The sequence below is a fragment of the Canis lupus genome, chromosome 9, assembly GCF_048164855.1.
Source record: "Canis lupus baileyi chromosome 9, mCanLup2.hap1, whole genome shotgun sequence".
Classification (NCBI taxonomy): Eukaryota; Metazoa; Chordata; class Mammalia; order Carnivora; family Canidae; genus Canis; species Canis lupus.
In genome coordinates this window covers 34,018,599-34,035,939 of record NC_132846.1, presented here as the reverse complement: position 1 = coordinate 34,035,939, position 17,341 = coordinate 34,018,599, and the positions used below count along the sequence as shown (strand labels likewise).

Below are 17,341 nucleotides of genomic sequence, written 5' to 3'. Positions count from 1 at the left end.
AGCTTCAAGCCAAATCTGCCCCTGGGTGATCCTTTTAACATATGACAATATATGGCCTAGCTACTAGGATGTAGCAGGTCTTTAAAAAAAAAAAATTTTTTTAAAACAGTTCCAGCCCCTCTTTTGCCTGCAGACAGCCAAAATTTCAGCCCTTGTGCAGCACCCACGAAGCCTGCTTTACCTCCAAGTGTGGCTGCCTTCTTCTTACAGTTCCCTCCGGCTCCCTCCAGCAGAATCCATGTCCTTCATCTTAGCCGGTTTTGTAACTCACCCACTTGAGTCTCTTTCACTTGGCCGTGGCCAGAAAAATCACAATAAAAGGAGAATGGGGAGGGAAGCCCTCTACCCCTCCCATTCCCTCTCTCTGTTCTGTACTTGGTCTGCTCTAGTTTTGCCTTTTCTGATAACTCACAGTACCTTTCTGATAACTCACAGTACCAGCATCTATCCATTGAGTCCTACCAACAGCCAATTGTTCACCTTTTACATTCTAATTGAATAGGAAATGTGGTTTTAAGAGGATCAGGATCTGGTCCCTATCTAGAGTTTATGACTTGGGCTTATTAGGTCACTGACAAATCTCTCTTTTCCTGACCTTTTTGATGAAAGGTGGGGATCTATGCGGCCGGCTGCCTACCTTCTCTAACTTGAACAGCTTGTTCTAATTTGTGGGCCGAACCCGTCTGCTGTGTACAATCTCCGGGTAGGGTTCCTCTGAGGTCTGGGAATGAGCAATACTTTATGATATAGAGTTAGCAGCCTGACTTCAACCAGGACATTCTCAAGCGATCGAACGGAGTTGATTCATTGTCTGCACTAATGTCATCTGAGCTCTTTGCTTGTTATTGGCAAAGCCAAATGGTAGGTCTCGTCCCATCTCAAGACCTATTGAGCCAGAATCTGAATTTTAACCAGATCCCCAGATGATTCATATGCCCATTTCTTTAATCACCTGAGGATCTTTGGGAAGGCAGGGATATACCCTACCCATTGGAGTCATTTCAATTCATTCTCTGTCTTCTAATCACAGTCCCTAATGAGACAGAGAGGATATGAAGTTTGAGATGGAAGAGAAAGAGGAATAGTGGGAATCAGCAATTGTAACTCTATTATTATGAACCTGATCTTTAAATATGCAAATTTAAAAATCATTTTAGCGTACATACAATTAAAAATATATGCTTTCAGGTCCCTATTTCTTCTGGAAATAATTTGTAATTTTGTCACTCTTTTTTTTTTTCTTTTGCGAAACCTTGAAATGCCTTCTCCTGCATTTGTCCTTTCTGTTTAGTGAGCTAGTAATTTAACCCTGATTTCTAATTTTACTTAAGAAATTAAGATTCGTTTCTATCTAAACTTCATTCCAGAAAACCTTGTAGTTTTCCTGAGTTTATAGAGGACCTCTTGGGGGTTCCTGGCACCTGCTGGAGAGGACACCCCCCCCCCAGCCAAAGGTTTAACCATTCTTTCTCCAACACGTGAGCACTCTCTGCCCCCGAGTCCCTGAGCAGAAGGACAGTGAGTGAGGGCAGTAAGTGGAAAGAGCATGGCCCCCAGGGCAGAGAGGCTGGGACTGACAAAGCTGGATCCACCATAATGAACGCGTGCGACCTTTGGCAAGCAACTGAACGTTTCTCGGGCACTGGATCCTGCTCAGTGAAAAGAGATTATAACTCAAAGGGTTGTTGGGTTGGTAAAAGAGGTAAAATTTCAAAAAGGTCTACTGCAAAGTGGCAGGTTGGTAAATGCGGAGGAGAAGGTGTTTTGCTTTGTCTTGTGCTTTCTTGGCAAGGTCTCTGAAGAGCTAGTCAAAAAGGAAGTTAGGCTGCCTCGCCCCTAAGAGCAAAGGCCCTCAGTTATTTGGAGGTAGGTGAGAACCCACGCTCTTTGGCTTGATGATTATAAATAGTCCCCACTTATTAAACACCTGTGATGTGACTGTGACATTTGGAAAGTGCTTTAACCTTCCTGGATCATTCACCCTTGCTCTGTGAAATGGAGATTATAATGCCTAATAGGATTGCTGAGGTTGGTTAAAGAAGTTGCTTTACATTCATTATCTCATTGAATTTTCCAAGCAACCTGGTGTAATAGGCCACTTTTAGCCCCATTTTACAGCTGAGGACACTGAGGTTCAGAGACATCAAGTGATTCACTCAGGGCCATGCAGCTGTTAAGTCAAAGCCAGGTTTGAACTCTGGATCTCTCTAACACAAAATTTATGTGCTCTCCTTTATACTCCCCACACCTTAGGGAAACTGATAAGTAAAAGGGAGACCAGATAAAGGGAATTACTTGAGTCTTTTCAATCCTTAATAGCATTTCAGTTCAATTCCAAGAAGGGCAGTGATTTTCAAACTTATCTTTTTTAATCTGCAAAAAAATCTGCAACTAACTGAGAGGAGAGTTTCCCTCTAAATGGTGTCAAATCTTGGCAGTATTTTAATATAGCAGTTCTTTCACTTCCGAAGGATTATCAAGTTGGATGTCCAGTCCTGAAACGCAGCAAGATTTGGTTCTTTGCTCTGCCCTGAATAGAGTCAGCTTCAGTTTCAGGAAGGACAATCTCTATCAAAGGTCATCATGTCCAGGAGCAGATGGTGCTCAGAATTATGGGTTTGTTATAAACCAAGATGAAGTGACTCCAAAGTTGAACCCTCATTAATGAAAAGGTGAGTCACCCTAATTCAGAAAGAAGGGGCTTGAGGAATGATGGGAAATCAAAGTGTATCCCTTGGGGACCAGTTGAGGAAGGGAGAGGCAGAGAAAAAAGGTGGGAAATGGGAGGAGAAGGGGTTGACAAGAGAAATATACTTTTAAAAACGGCACAGACCCGGGGGTGCCTGGGTGGCTGTCTGTTACGTATCTGCCTTGGCTTAGGTCATGATCTCAGGGTCCTAGGATTGAGCCCCATGTCGAGCTTCCTGGCCAGCTCTCCTTTTCTCCCTCTTCCTCTCCCTCAGCCCCTAATCCACTCGTTCTTTCTCTATTTCATAAATAAATAAAATCTTAAAACGGCACAGACCATCCAAACTCAGGCTGTGATGCTGAACTGACATCATGCATTCTCTCCAGTGATCAGCATCCGCATTTAGTCCAAATAGGTGGGAAACCTATTTCCTATACAGTCTGTTAAACAATGTGCGGGTAGCTATGGCACGTGAAAATGCTTGTGTCTGCAAATTATGTGCTCACACATAGAAATATTCTTGAAAATCTGAAACGGAATTAGACTTGATAACAATTGCATTGCTGTGAAAATATGTCTCTTCTCCTTTGCATTGGGGGCAACCTAGAGGTAAAATGACCCTGACCCTAGTTAGGCTGGACCTTCAGAACCCCAGCCTCAGTTGGCTTCCCTGTTCCTTGCTATTTCCTAGAACTCGGGTGAGGGTGTACCTGTAGGATAGTGTCAGATTAAGAACAGTATTCCAAATAGATCAAGATCATTATTTGCTCTGAATTAGTGTTATTGAAGTGCCCTGTTTTACATAAAGTCCAATGGAAGTTTTTTAAATTCTATTTGCTTATAATATAATAGTATTATGGCTGATAATAAGATGGGCTGCATTTTAGAGACCTTTTGATTTAAAAGAAAAAAGAAAGAAAGAAAGAAATTTGCTAAGATAAGCAATTTCCCTCTCCCTTATGTAGGACTTTCTTCTTTTAGCCATTTATTTCTTGCTCAGCAAAAATAACAAGGACTCTAGAAGTCTGCTTTATTAATAAAGGTAGATGTAATTTGAGAGTGGTTGATGAAGCCAAGATAGCTTTCCAATTCAAATAGTTTGAAATCTAACATGTCTGATATTTAAGGTGAAATATAAGCATCCTCTTATTTTTATAGGTAAAAAAATTCAAACACCCCTTCCTAGTAAAATTCTAAGCACAGCAATCTCTGCTCCAGGTTAATCAGCAAGGCATTGCTGTGTTAAGGTTGCTCAACTCTTACGGAACAATTGCCAAGCAAGCTCAATCTCTTGGAAGCTGAACCCTAAAAATAAGAATACCCTAAATATTTCTGTTTGGGGATTGTTATGTGGTTGTTAGGTACTTTTTCCTCCCTAATCAAATTGTCTTCTTTCTGTGAGGCGGAGTCCTTGTCCCAAGAAGCCCCCTGGACTAGTAACTCCCTAATCTGTCTGCCTCCGGTTTTATTAGGTAGAGGGCATTGAGTGATAATGTATGACTTTTTTTTTTTTTTTTTTTAAACATAGACAGGTTTGTTTTTCTAACTGTCAGCAGTGTTTTGGCTATTTTGAGAATGTAGGACAGGGTTAAGGATTAGTACCAGCATTCTCTTTTCTGTGTATCAGAGCCGCTTAGCAGTAATTAATCAGGACATTAGGTTTTGTAGTCTTGGTTCAGGTCATTTGCCTATGAGCTGCTCGAGCCTTTTACAAAGGCATACTGCATATGTTTCTGGGTACCTTTTTGAGAGAAGATTTAAATTGGCCAGATGAATAATACTTTGTTACAAGTGTTTTGCCCTAGGCAAAAAGGTTTTCTTCATATTATCATAGCCTGAAGCTGCAATCCTCAAGCTTGATGTGACTGGTGTTATACTGTCACATGGCAATGATGTAAGAACAGGCCTCTCTGTGTCAGACAAATCTGGATTTAGGGGAATTATAGCAGATGTTGCAAAATGGCAACAGTTTAGCAAGTTCCTTTTATCCCACTGTTGGGAGGCAGGACTACTAAGTGTACCAGACAGAAAAGAATGTTTTCTTTGATCCTTTACACTCTAGGGTAGGGACTTCCCCAGTTAGAGAACATCGTTAATGATACAGTTATACAGTCACTGATGGATCAGAATACAGAATTAAGGGTGGGATTTGTGTTTTTTGGGGTTTGGTTTTTTGTTGTTGTTGTTGTTTAGTATTTGTTTTGATTGAGCTTAGTATTTGTGGTCATTTACATTGTAAGCTTCAGAAACCCTCTAAGGTTTTATTCTTGGTAAAGAAAGCCTAATTCAGTGGAATAAACTGAATAACAATAACAAGAACTAAGCCACACAAAAAATATTTTAACCTTGGCAGCCCTATCCACTCACAGCTATATGTACAACTAAATTATATGAATTCTAAGAAAGGGAAAAATAGAAAATATGGTAGATATTTTAGTTTTCACACTCTAATGAGTATTAATGAGCATATTCAAACACATTGGATAACAAGGTACACTGCATTATCAGTGTTCAGGCAAGTCATAGTTTCTTAAAAGAAAAGGCGGTTTTCAAAAGCTGTGGCTTTCACTGATCTAGATTCTTTCACATTATATTCTAATAAAATTAATTCATACGTATGATCAAGGTAAGTAGGTAGATGACAGTGATGTGGCAACAAAAACAAACACAAAAGACATTCCCTGATGGAAGTGATGCCAGGTTTGATTTATGGGAAGAGTGTTGATTGTTGCTTCTGTGTGCATTTCTAGGACTCTCTGAGTCTCCAGAACCTTCTTTTGGAAATGTAGTATTAAATGTCACTGCAGCATGTTATCCACAGAACTTCAAAAGAAGTTCTGCAAAAGATAGCACGTGTATGCAGGACAACAAGAAATAATTCCCACTGGGTAAAGATTTCCAGTGATTATTAAAAGACACACAAGCATAATACATTTACTGTTTTTTATGCAAACATTTATTGATCATTTCCATTGGAGCATTAGATGGTGAAATGTGTGCAGACATTTAGACCATTTCTTTAAAAGGCTTCTAGCTTTTCAAAGAATATTTTTGAATTTTTCAAAGTATTTTTATTTGGAAAATGTGATCACTGCCTCGAGCCCCTGAAATATTTAGTGTATCCTAATTTTTCAGACCATTTTCAATAAGACAAAGAAAAAAAATGAAGCTAAGGTATGTTTAAAGGACATTAGTGTAGGTGGCTGCACGTTGTACGTTTTTTGGAAGATATCAAAGGTACGGACAACACAGAAGCAGTCTGAAAGAAGACTGTCAATAATGCTGCATCATCCTTTGTGAAACACTATGTCTAGTTGTATTTGATTATCTTCGTTCATTTCACCTACTTTACCACTGTTTGACCTGAAGAAAGGATCTGCTGACACAGCATAGAGAATGTTGGGGAAGATACTGGATTTGTCATTTGAATAATAGATATTATATAGAAATGGACTATAATACATACATTGCCATCCTTTAAAAAGATAAACCTATGCCCTCAAGATAAATATGCTAGAAATCAATGTAAAGCTCACATTTAAAAGATTCCCAAATCATATTTAATTTCAATATAAAACTCGCTACATCCGTCACACTAAGAGCTTTAAAAATGGGAGCTTCCTTAAAAGTGGCTCAACCCTAACTTTGAATTTGAGATTACACGATAAAAGGCACATATTTATTGGCCATCGTTCATCTAAACTGCTGACTGAATCCTTTGCCTTGATTTAAATTAACCTCTTAATCACCCAAACCCAGGTCAGTAACACAATTTATATTTGGTTACAAAGACAGCCATGATGATTGGGTTAAGTATTGTACTACATATATGGGTTTTTCTGCAGACATGAGAAGGGGAAAAAAGAAAGTGGCTTTGTGAAACCTGCTGTGTCTAAGAGTCTGAGGGACAGCTAAAAATCTTTCCAGTAAAGAGTTTCGGTGTGTGTGTGGGGGGGTGGGGGGGGGTGGGAAGGTTTCCCCTGCTTTCCTTGCAATGTCTGTCCCATATATCTCAAAAAACAGAAAATGCATATCTCTTTCAGAAATCCTGATACAACTCTCAAAAAATCCTGGCAGCAGACCGAATTCCCACATATACGTAGCTCCATCTAAGAAAAATTTGGAAGAGTTTGCAGCATCTGTTGTTCCACTATTGAAATAATTCACAGTTAGCCAGAGTAGGAAATGCAAACAATCCTCTTTCATATTTGCATACTTGGAATTTGGCTTTTTGATTCATGATTGTTCCCATTAGCTTTGAAAATTCACGTTTCTCTCTAGTTGCATGTTTTGCTTGAGTGAGCTCAAATTATGCTCTTGACTCAAATATTATTACAAGTGTAAATACTTTGGAGATGTCAGTGTCTGCCACTGATTTGGGGGTATTTGTTTTATTGATTTTCATCTGGCGAGTTTAAAATATGAGCAAACTTTTCATGGAGGGTTTGGGGCATTTGTTTGAACACTCCTGGAGTAATTGGAAATGCAACAATTGTTTAAAAAGTGGCATTGTCCATGAAAAGATTTAGTGAGGGATGAAGAAATTTCTTGAACCTAAAGACCTAATCTGGTGATCCAATTCTCCCCACTGTGTCCATTCCCGTGAAACTCCATTTACTTGCCCCTATCCATCACTAGCGCCCCGCATCCTACCTAGCCAATCCTCTAGGTTTCCCACATTGTCTCCTCTTTTGTCTTTTCAGTCTAAACAGAAGAACAACAGATAGGGTTCTGAAGGGCAGGGAGCATCAGGAGCTGCAGGAGAATGGCTGAGATGAGGGTCAGAGTCCTGCCCCTACTGCCAACAGTTACTAGGGTTTGTGCTGCCCGGCTGAACAGTGTTCAAAGGCTTTGCTGGGCTTTGTTCCACTGTGTAGGGATTAGGCCTGGCGGTCTGAGAATTTGCCTTCTAATTAAAAAGGATAAAAGATAGAAGTAGCATTAGACTAAAACAGAGCAGTGATACTTCACAGGCTGATTTTTTTTTAAAGTCACAAGACAACGCTAGAAGTTGTCAGGATATTTTATTTCCTTAGTATTCTACCCAAATTAAAAAGGGAAAACTTTGGAAACTCTTCCCAGCTGTTTGCATGGCACACGGAAGTCTAATTGCATCTAAAATATCTGCTGTTTACAGTGAGACTGTTTGGTGGGGGATTTGCAGCCAGATTGGAGAATGAAGGCTGCTTCTAGAGCTACCTTCCTCTTTTTCAAATGCTGGCAAGAAATTAATTCTACCAAAAGTGAATTCTGCTTTTCACTTCACCCCAGTGTGCCTTGCTCTCAAGCTTCCAATGCTTACCCTACCTATTCTCTTTTCAAGGATCAATCATTCCTTTCATCTCCTTGCAGCTGTAGACACTATCTTAACCAGGTGTGAAATGCAATTAAGAAATAATTCTGACCTCACAGTCTTTTTAAAATTCTTAATAGCAATCTGAGGAAGGGCAATTTTTAATCTTTTAATCATCAGTGCTGCTATGTGTCATGACAGTAAATGTGATTCTGTGCCTATATTTTGTTAAGAGAGAAGCCATCCACAGACTCAGGGGCAGACTGGCAACATCAAAACAGATGATGCACCATCTTAAAATGCGCTTGCCTGCCATCCAGCGCGGCCCTTTTTGTCACATATGAAGAACTATATGCTGATTGACACTTGTTGACTTGAAGGAACGGCTGAGAGTGATTTGCCAAGTCCTCCAGAGACTGGTTCTACCCACTGTATCGCAGGAAGGAATCTGAGGTGAGAATTTCTGTTAGAAATGCTGATGAGATTATATAAATTAGTTGAGGTGGGTTTTTTTTTTCTTTTTTTAGGGGAAAAAAGGGAGGAAAGAGTTTTGTGGAGGACTTCAGAGTTTCAAAAGCCACTGAGCTCAGATTGCATACAAGTATAAAGGAATGCTCCCTCGTTCCCACAGAGCTCATGTTACGTCATGAAGCCAAAGGACCGAATTTCTTATTTTCTGCTTTTCTTATTTTTGTTTTCAGTTTGCTCAGCATAAACAATAAAACCCCCTCGGTGAAGGGATATTTTTAAAGCGTGAAATTATAATGAGATTTGTCTGTATATTTCAGAGACACACATAAATATGCTTATGCTCACTTTTCTGAAAAATCCATGTCATCATTACTATTATTTTGCTAATTTTATCCACTTCAGCAAGTCACGAGTTGATTACATTGGACATAAATGGAAACATGGAAATCTTAGGAAGGACACAGAGCTATCTCACCACCTACCATCTAATTTCTTGGGCTAAGTCTATAAATAACGTAAATACTGTTTTTGTCATATGACAGAACCCAGTATTTCTAATTTTCTAAACTTTAGTGGGTTTTTTTTGTCTTTTAAAGCCTAAATGGAATTAATATGTCAGTGGCTGTATCTTGAAAAAAATGTATGCATTACATTATGCAACCATACAAAATATTTAAGAAACAATGCTTGTGAAATAATACACATCGACTTCCATCATCAGCTTTGTGTAAGAGAATAAAAAGGTTCTCTCCAGTTCTGAGTTCAGGGACAGCCATGGTAATTTATGTTAAGTTTCAGTCCCTTCTTTTATTTTTGTCTTTTTGAGATGACCATTCCCCCTGCTGATTTACCAAATGTAGCAAAGCTGGGTCTGCTAGTTCCACTCTAAAGAAAATAAAGATAATAATCTGATTTAGACATTGAAGAACATCAGTATGAATGACAACAGTAGTAGGTAACAGTGAGTCAACACTTCCCTTTCCAGTCCCAGCTTCTCTTTAGCATTTAAAATATGTCAGCTAGTCGTACAAAGCCAAACCATTTTGAGAATGTAATTCACAATATTTTGGCTTCTATTTTTCACCGGCTTCTGAGTAATATATTGTACAAGAAAGAGGTCTTTGTTGTGTTTATAATACATGTATAACCTGGTGGGAAGCTGAATAAAAAATGTATATTATTTGCATAACTTGAACTAAAGAACCTAATGCATTATTGGGTCTTGAATGTCTTAAATTTAAGTGAGTTGGCTTAAGAGTAATATTACTCTATTACTGTTCTGTAATTCATATAATGAAATCATACGGCTAAAAAAAATTTAAGGTTTTAACAATGATAAGTGGAACCTGATTTTTGAACTCCTTTTTAATGAAAACAGTAATTTATAAACTGGCACATGTGTGCCCCTTTTTGTTTGCTGACAATAAAGGGCTGTTGAATTTGTATCCTTTCATCGGCTTTCCCCTCCGTGTGTGTGTGTGAGAGAAGCCCATTTAGCCTAATGGTACAGGCACCAAGGACTAACTACTTCCTGGAAAATCAAGGGATCTGCTTCCCAGACACAAGGACTGGAATATCTGGATCCTCGTGCAACTTTCTGTGTCCAGACAACCCCCCTGCCAACCAACCTGTCTCCTTTGAGTCCACCATTTGAGCCATTGAGCAAGTTGCACTAGACTCAGGTTCCAATGCTCTCCAACTTTACACTATACACAGGAAAGGAGAATAGACTTCACATGGATGGTGGGGTCATCTTTCAATCTTATAGGTGAGGGATGTCTTCCTTTAGTAGAAACATAAACCCATAGCAATGCACCCTACCCCACTCAGGAAATACGCCTTGGTTTTTAAAATAGCTGAACTTACTTAATATTTGCATATAGAGAACAAGTTCTTAATGGTACTGAGAGACTCACCTTGTTTGCCTGGCTGAGTGTTCTAACTTACAGCTAAAGAGAGATTATTTTTATCAATCCACATTTGGAAGTAAAGGATATACTGTATAACCGATGTTGGAATGCTCCCTTCTTCCTAAACCAAATAGATATTTTCTCTATGTGTATTAACTATTTAACTTCACAATTATTAAAATATTTCTTGGAAGGACCCTAGAAATGACAAAATTAGTGAACTGAAAAATAAAAGAAGTGATCAAATGTACAAAATCAAAGAGAGATTGTTTAAAATAAGATGTTGCACATTTAGGATGGATATACTCCTACTTATTGTCAAATACAAACTACATTGCCTCTTAGTAATTTGATTTTAAATTTTCTTTTATTTATTTTTATTTTATTTTGTTTTTTAAGATTTTATTTATTTATTCATGAGAGACACAGAGAGAGCGAGGCAGAAACATAGGCAGAGGGAGAAGCAGGCTCCATGCAGGGAGCCTGTTGTGGGACTCGATCCCAGGACCTCAGGATCACGCCCTGGGCTGAAGGCAGGCACTCAACTGCTGAGCCATCCAGGTGTCCCCCCAATTTTTTTTAAATTTTAAAATTGCTCTGAAGTATTTTTACTGACTGTACTTTTTCCTACAGTTGATGTAGTTGGTTTCCTTCCTGTGAACACAACACTACAGGTGTGACTATAATTATAGTTAACTGTAATCTAAATGACTATGTTAAGAATGTAGTAACTCATTCTTTTTAATTTTAATTTTAAAAAGCAAGGTCCGAAACAGACCAGCTCAAATGCAATATCCTTTCAAAAGATTAGAACCATCACACTAGTTCTGCAAATGGCATCCTAAAAATCCTTCTGGTTGACTTTCTGCTTTTTGTTTCTGGAAGGAGGGTAATGGGGGAGGGGAGAGTTTGGAGAGGAGGCGTTGGCTTGAAAAATAGACTTGGACGAATTGCAAGCTCTGAAAACAGATTTCTTTATCTGCAAGCCAGGTTGGAGCGCATCCCCAGACTGCTATTCTGAGCCACCTCGTCCAGTTGAGAAGACTGCCATCTCTAGGATGGCATATGAGCTGGATGCTTTTTCACTTGCACGTCTCTGGACTTTTTTCAGCCTTAGGTCTCTCCTAAGCAGGAAAATTCCAGTTTTGCCAATCTGCGTTTTGGCGATATGGACTACCATCTACCTGTGTGGGGCTGAGATCATAAAACTCCTTTTACTGGCAATACGATGTGGATTGGAACGGAGGTCATAAGGTAAATAGCCAGTGCCTTATCCTCTCAGCCAAGCCCTTGATAAGGGGCGTTCTTTGATGTTGAGAACGATAGTTGGCTTTTCAGAACTTATATCCAAAACTGTAATACATAATGCATTTGCTTTCATCGTACAGCTGCTGATACATGGTTGAAGGTTAATTTAAAGATTACTTAATGAGAAGAGCTACTTTAAGTCAATCAAATGCTTTAGAAAGCAAAAATGATCCTCCACTAACAAAAAATAAAAATTGTAAGCAAATAAACCTGCAGTTTTCAACTTCTTCCCAATCATTCATTACATGTCTTCTTTTAATACAAGCCAGCAGCTGCCTAGTTGAATCCCTCTCACTAATGATGCCTCCTTCTCCATGGCTGCATCATGGTAAAATTATTTACACCATGTAGAAGAGGTACTGTATACTATAAAGACTACTACTGATGCATGGAATGATTATAGCTTCTATATTGGTAGTAAAGGGTTTCCACCTAACATCTAATTCCAACAAAAGCTGTTTACTTTCTCACATCCTTCGGTTCTAAAGATCATGTCTCTTCTTTGCTTACCTGAACAACATAAACATGGAGTACACACACACATTGCCTTTTCACAGGTTTGTGCTAGACACTCTACCAGGGAAAATGCTACCCACAATATCCATGACTTCTGCAGTTTTTCCTTAATAAAATCACTGTTTCATCCGAGCCCAAGAACCAGTAATCTGATTCTTTCTCATTTTTCCTGTGACATTTGGTTTTGTTGAGCCTCACCCTCACTGGATTTCAGATGTTAGAAAGAGAACTAACATAAAAATAGGGGTGGGGATGAACAAATCACCAGAGATCTGAAAGCTAACGTTAATAATAAGTAGTAGGGGCGGGTGCCTGTATGGCTCAGTCGGTTAAATGTCTGTCTTTGGCTCAGGTCATGATCTCAGGGTCCTGAGATTGGGCCCCAAGTTAAGCTTCTTGCTCAGCAGGGAGTCTGCTTCTTTCTGTCTCTCCCTCTCCCTCTGCCTCTGCCTCTTTCCCCTGATGGTTCTCTTTCTTAAATAAATAAATAAATAAATAAATAAATAAATAAATAAATAAAATCTTTTTAAAAAAATAGTAAGTGGTAGGTTACATCAAAATGAATGCCAAACCTATACCAAAATCAGAGGCAGAAAAAAAGTCTAGTTTCCTCTTTAAAAAAGAAGGCAGCCATGGGGCACCTGGTTGGCTCAGTTGATTAAGCATCTGACTCTTGATTTTGGCTCAGGTCTCAGGATCTTGAGATGGAGCCCCAAGTCGGGCTCTGTGCTGGGCATGGAGCCTGCTTGAGATTTTCCCTCTCTCCCTCTGCCACCTTCCTTCCCTCTCTAAAACAAAACAAAACAAAACAAAACAAAACAAAACAAAACAAAAAACAGAAGAGGGCAGCCATACTATCTTTCTTCCGATTTTTTATTATTGAAGAAAAAATGGTATGAACATGAGTTAGATTTTATTGGCCTCTGTAAATCCAGGATGATCCTGACCCAGTCCGTTTGTAAGTAGATAGTAACAGAACTCATAAAAATAACTACACCTCACAAGTGCTTGCTGTGTACCAACTCAGTTCATCCTCATTTCATCCCCATTTTCCTAAACAGAAAACTGAGGCTCAGAAAGGCCAAGTACCTTGGTCCAGGTTACACAGCTGGAATTAAAGCAGCTACAACTTGAACCTAGTAGTTGGTTTGAAAGCCCTACCCTTCTAACTACTATGCTATGAGCAACCAACCACTATCCTATGGAAAGGAAAATCCTAGAATAATGCCTCCTCTTTTTAAAAAATTAAATATGTACTTTTAAACAGCATAAACTGTAGAGCCCAACTGCCTAGTTATAAGCCTTTTACTGGTTATATGACGTAGGGTGACTTAACCTTTCAGTGACAGTTGGTCTCGTCTGAAAAATGGGAACAATAATTGTGCATTGGTAGGATTAGATGAACTGCTATGCAAAAACTCTTAGAACAGCACCTGCTTTGACATGGTCAACATTGAAGAAGTTTCCTATTCTCCTTTAAAAACAAAAATAAATTTTAAAAAAGTGTCCTATTCTCTTTTGTTGGTGTTAAGTAACCCAGAGATGATTTTCTTAAGCTTTATCCATGTACTTTTCTATGACATCGATGTCCCACTCTGTTCACTCAGCCAGGATATGTCAGGATATGTGTGTGCTGTTACCAAATACTCAGTGACCAAATAGCCCTTTCACCAGCAATCAAAAGAAAATGGAAGGTCTTTAAAAAAAATAAAAAAAATAAAAATAAAAAAAATTAAAAAATAAAGAAAATGGAGGGTCTTCTTTCCTTTATCAGAACTCTTCATCAGAATTATACATATATATAAAATTAATTCTTGGGGAGGAACAAAATGTTTGGGTTTAAGAAGGTATTAATTATAACTTAATACACTTTTAAAATCCAAATGCAAAACTCAAAAACATTTTTAAATTAGTTCAGAAATTTAAAAAAAAACTGGAAGTATGCGATTGACATCATTAAATACAAAGTCAAACTCTCACGACTTATAAATGGAGCATTTGATAACTCATAAACGTGCTTGGCACTGGTGTACACAGCCGATTGCGGTACCTGCATACATTCTCTGGACTTCACTATGTGTTTCTGACTGTGATGTTAATGGCTCCTTTGAAGAGGTTAAAAGCATATTGAGAGTGGCAATCGATGCAACCGTGTTTATATGTCATAATTTTCTCAAATATCAGGCTACACCTTAATCAGAAATGCATGCACCAGATTACAAGATAAAGGACACTTATCACACTAATAAATATTGCTTATCATCTTTGATTTCAACCCAGTGACAATGATTTTTTTAGCACAGTACACACAGTGATTATCTTAATATTCTAATGCTTAATAAAAATGTATTCACAGACACCTTTATAGAAATTAGAGCAAAATTTTCAGAAATCTTTAGCCTAAATCGCTGCTTACTTAAATTGCCACATTTTTATTTCAATGTTTTTGGCCACACTGAAGTCATGACCGGTTTCCCTGGGAAGTCAACAGAAGTTTGGCAGGTGGGTAAGCTCTGCAGGGCAGAGAGAAAGAGGAGAGGGGAGCTCAGAAGGTCATTGTAAAATTTTGGACACCTTTCTGCAGCTTTAATAACTCAAACCCAAAATAGTACTCAATGAAAGATGGAATTGGGAAGAATGTTGAATTGGGAATCAGCCGTTTTGGTAGTTTTCTTCCAGCTAAAATCTAGAACTACAGGGAGAGAGAGCCTGTGTTCTTGAAGTCAACAGGAATCCTTACACAAAATGGATCTCACCTGGGATGAGATCCACAACCCACATCTCCCCGTGATGACCCACCGACACCAGATTTCTAGAAGGGGGCCTTTACGTAGCAGCTAGCCAGTCTATGAGGAGCAATCTGACATGTGGACTGAGGAAAAACTGAAGCACAACGTGGCTTTTCTTTTCTTTGCAATTCTTTGTTTTGATCATACTGCTCATGTTCTTTATCAAAATGCCTTTCTCCAATTTCCTCAGCCCAGCGGTTTGAACGTTTGCATGAAGTAGACACATATCACTACATATGAACCGTGAAATGTATTTGGAAATAAATGTTTTAATTAAAATTGACATTTCTGAGCCTACTGCTGAGAGCAGCTGCTTTTTCTCTAAAATTACTTTGTCCGTCTCCATAGGAGCCCAATATAAGAGGAGTTTCCATCCCACTTTAATACTAATTTAATATCAAAAGAACAGCATTACTGTGTATACACAAATTTTCTTCTTTGGGTTGTTAAACTAGTTCTAAAAGACTAGAAAGGGGTTCTGCACTCTCATAAAGCATTCACTTGTTTTGTGTATTTCCCCAAATGTATGCATTTAACAAGATGTCTGTCCAGAGACAGACGGAATAGAAGCTCTGTTGTGCAGGGTTTATGGGTGGAGGGGAGTCAAGAAGTAGACATCTGTGCCTACTCTTACCCCTGCCTCAACATGCTGGGGGTGGGGGGTGCAGGTGTGGAGTCAGAGGAAGCTGACTGTCACCCATGAAGCTCCAGATGTTTGGGGAACAAGCACAGCTAACCTGGACTGGGCACCTACTGCGTAGTGGGCATCATCCATTCACTCACAGACACAGCAGTACTGCAGTCCTCACAGAGCTTACATTCAGTGGCAGGAGGCAGAAAATGAGTTCTATAGCGTATGAGTGCGTGAGAGTCATTACAGGGGAAATAGAAAGAAAGAAGGTAGAAGGAGAGGTCCAAGAGTGAGGGTGGTTTGCTATTCAGAAAAGGATGAAGACTCAGAGGAGGTGAGGGAGCAGGACACGCTGACATAGTGGAGAAGAGTGCTCCAGGCAGATGGAAAGTAAGTGCTAGAGGCCTTGGGACAGGAGTGTGCCTCGTGTGCCTCGTGAGATTGAGGAGGCAGCAAGAGGCTGGGGTGGCAGGAACAAGGAGAGCAAAGGGAGGAGATAAGGTCAGGGAAGTAAGGCAAAGGAAGCCATGGTAAGGACTTTGATCTTTACTCGCAGCTACTAAAGGGTTTTTATTAGTGGGTTGCCATGATTTGACCTACTTTTTAAAAGGATAACTCTGGGTGCTGTGTTATGAACAGACCTAGACCCGGTAGCTCAGCGGTTTAGCGCCGCCTTCAGCCCAGGGCCTGATCCTGGAGACCTGGGATCGAGTCCCACGTCAGGCTCCCTGCATGGAGCCTGCTTCTCCCTCTGCCTGTGTCTCTGCCTCTCTCTGTGTCTTATGAGTAAATAAATAAAATCTTAAAAAAAAAAAATCAGACCTAGCCCTTTTAAGACATTCATGTATTATGAAGTCTCACAACGACCCCTGTGAAGAGTATTATTAGAAACTCTATTTTACAGATGAGTAGCTAATACACAAAGAAGTTGAGTGACTTGCCCAGAGCAACACCTAGAAAGTAGAAGATGGGTTTTCAAACCCAGCTGCCAAGGTACAAGCCCTGGCTCCCAACTACTATGCCCTCTTGCCTCTCCAGAAATAGAACCAAAAGCGATACATCCTGCCAGAGGAGGGGCTTCCTTTTAATGGGGCAGCCAGGAAAATGCATGTGACAAGATGACTTAATATTGCACTACTAAGAGTATAGTGAATATGCCATCCAGTCCCATACTTTGGGAACCACCAAGGCCAATGACTGAAGTCTCTTCCTCTCATCCAGATCTCACACTGAGTCTCTCAAATTCAACCGCCTAATCCAGGTGAGTGAGCTCAACATGTTTGATTCATAGTCTCTTCTGTGCCAGGATCTATATGAAGCGGTTGTGTTATCACTGCCCTGAAGGATCACAGAGAAGCAGCGACATCGGCATTGTTCAGTGTAATGTGTCTCCTGAGCGTCTCCACTTGGACGTCTGTGGATGTTTCACAGCAACAGGTCCCAAAGAGTCTTCCTGCTCTGATCCTCCCTCTTGTTATTTCCCGTGTTGGATGATGATATTCTCATAGACAAAATTCTTTGATTTTTCCTTGAAATTGTTTATTTTCACATTTCCCACCTCCTTCTGGACAGGATTCCTATTGGTTCTGCCTCCTGATGATTTCAAGGATGATCTTCCTCCTCTGCATGCCTTCTCCCACCTTCCCCTCTTGGAGGCCACCATCAACTTTAAGCAGAGCAGATGTCCCCAAACATCTTCTGAAAGGGGCTCAATGGGAAATTTTACTGGCTTTG

The 17,341-nt window shown here is 39.6% G+C and overlaps 1 long non-coding RNA gene across 1 annotated transcript in view; it reads left to right on the top strand.

Annotated features, from left to right (window-relative positions):
- LOC140639405 (uncharacterized) overlaps positions 1–11,867 on the top strand; it is a 47,372-nt gene extending 35,505 nt beyond the window's left edge. Inside the window, exons 3-4 of the long non-coding RNA XR_012036138.1 lie at positions 8,216–8,435; positions 11,354–11,867. This is a non-coding gene — a long non-coding RNA (uncharacterized lncRNA). The remainder of the gene's footprint in view (positions 1–8,215; positions 8,436–11,353) is intronic.
- The last annotated feature ends 5,474 nt before the right edge of the window (positions 11,868–17,341 follow it).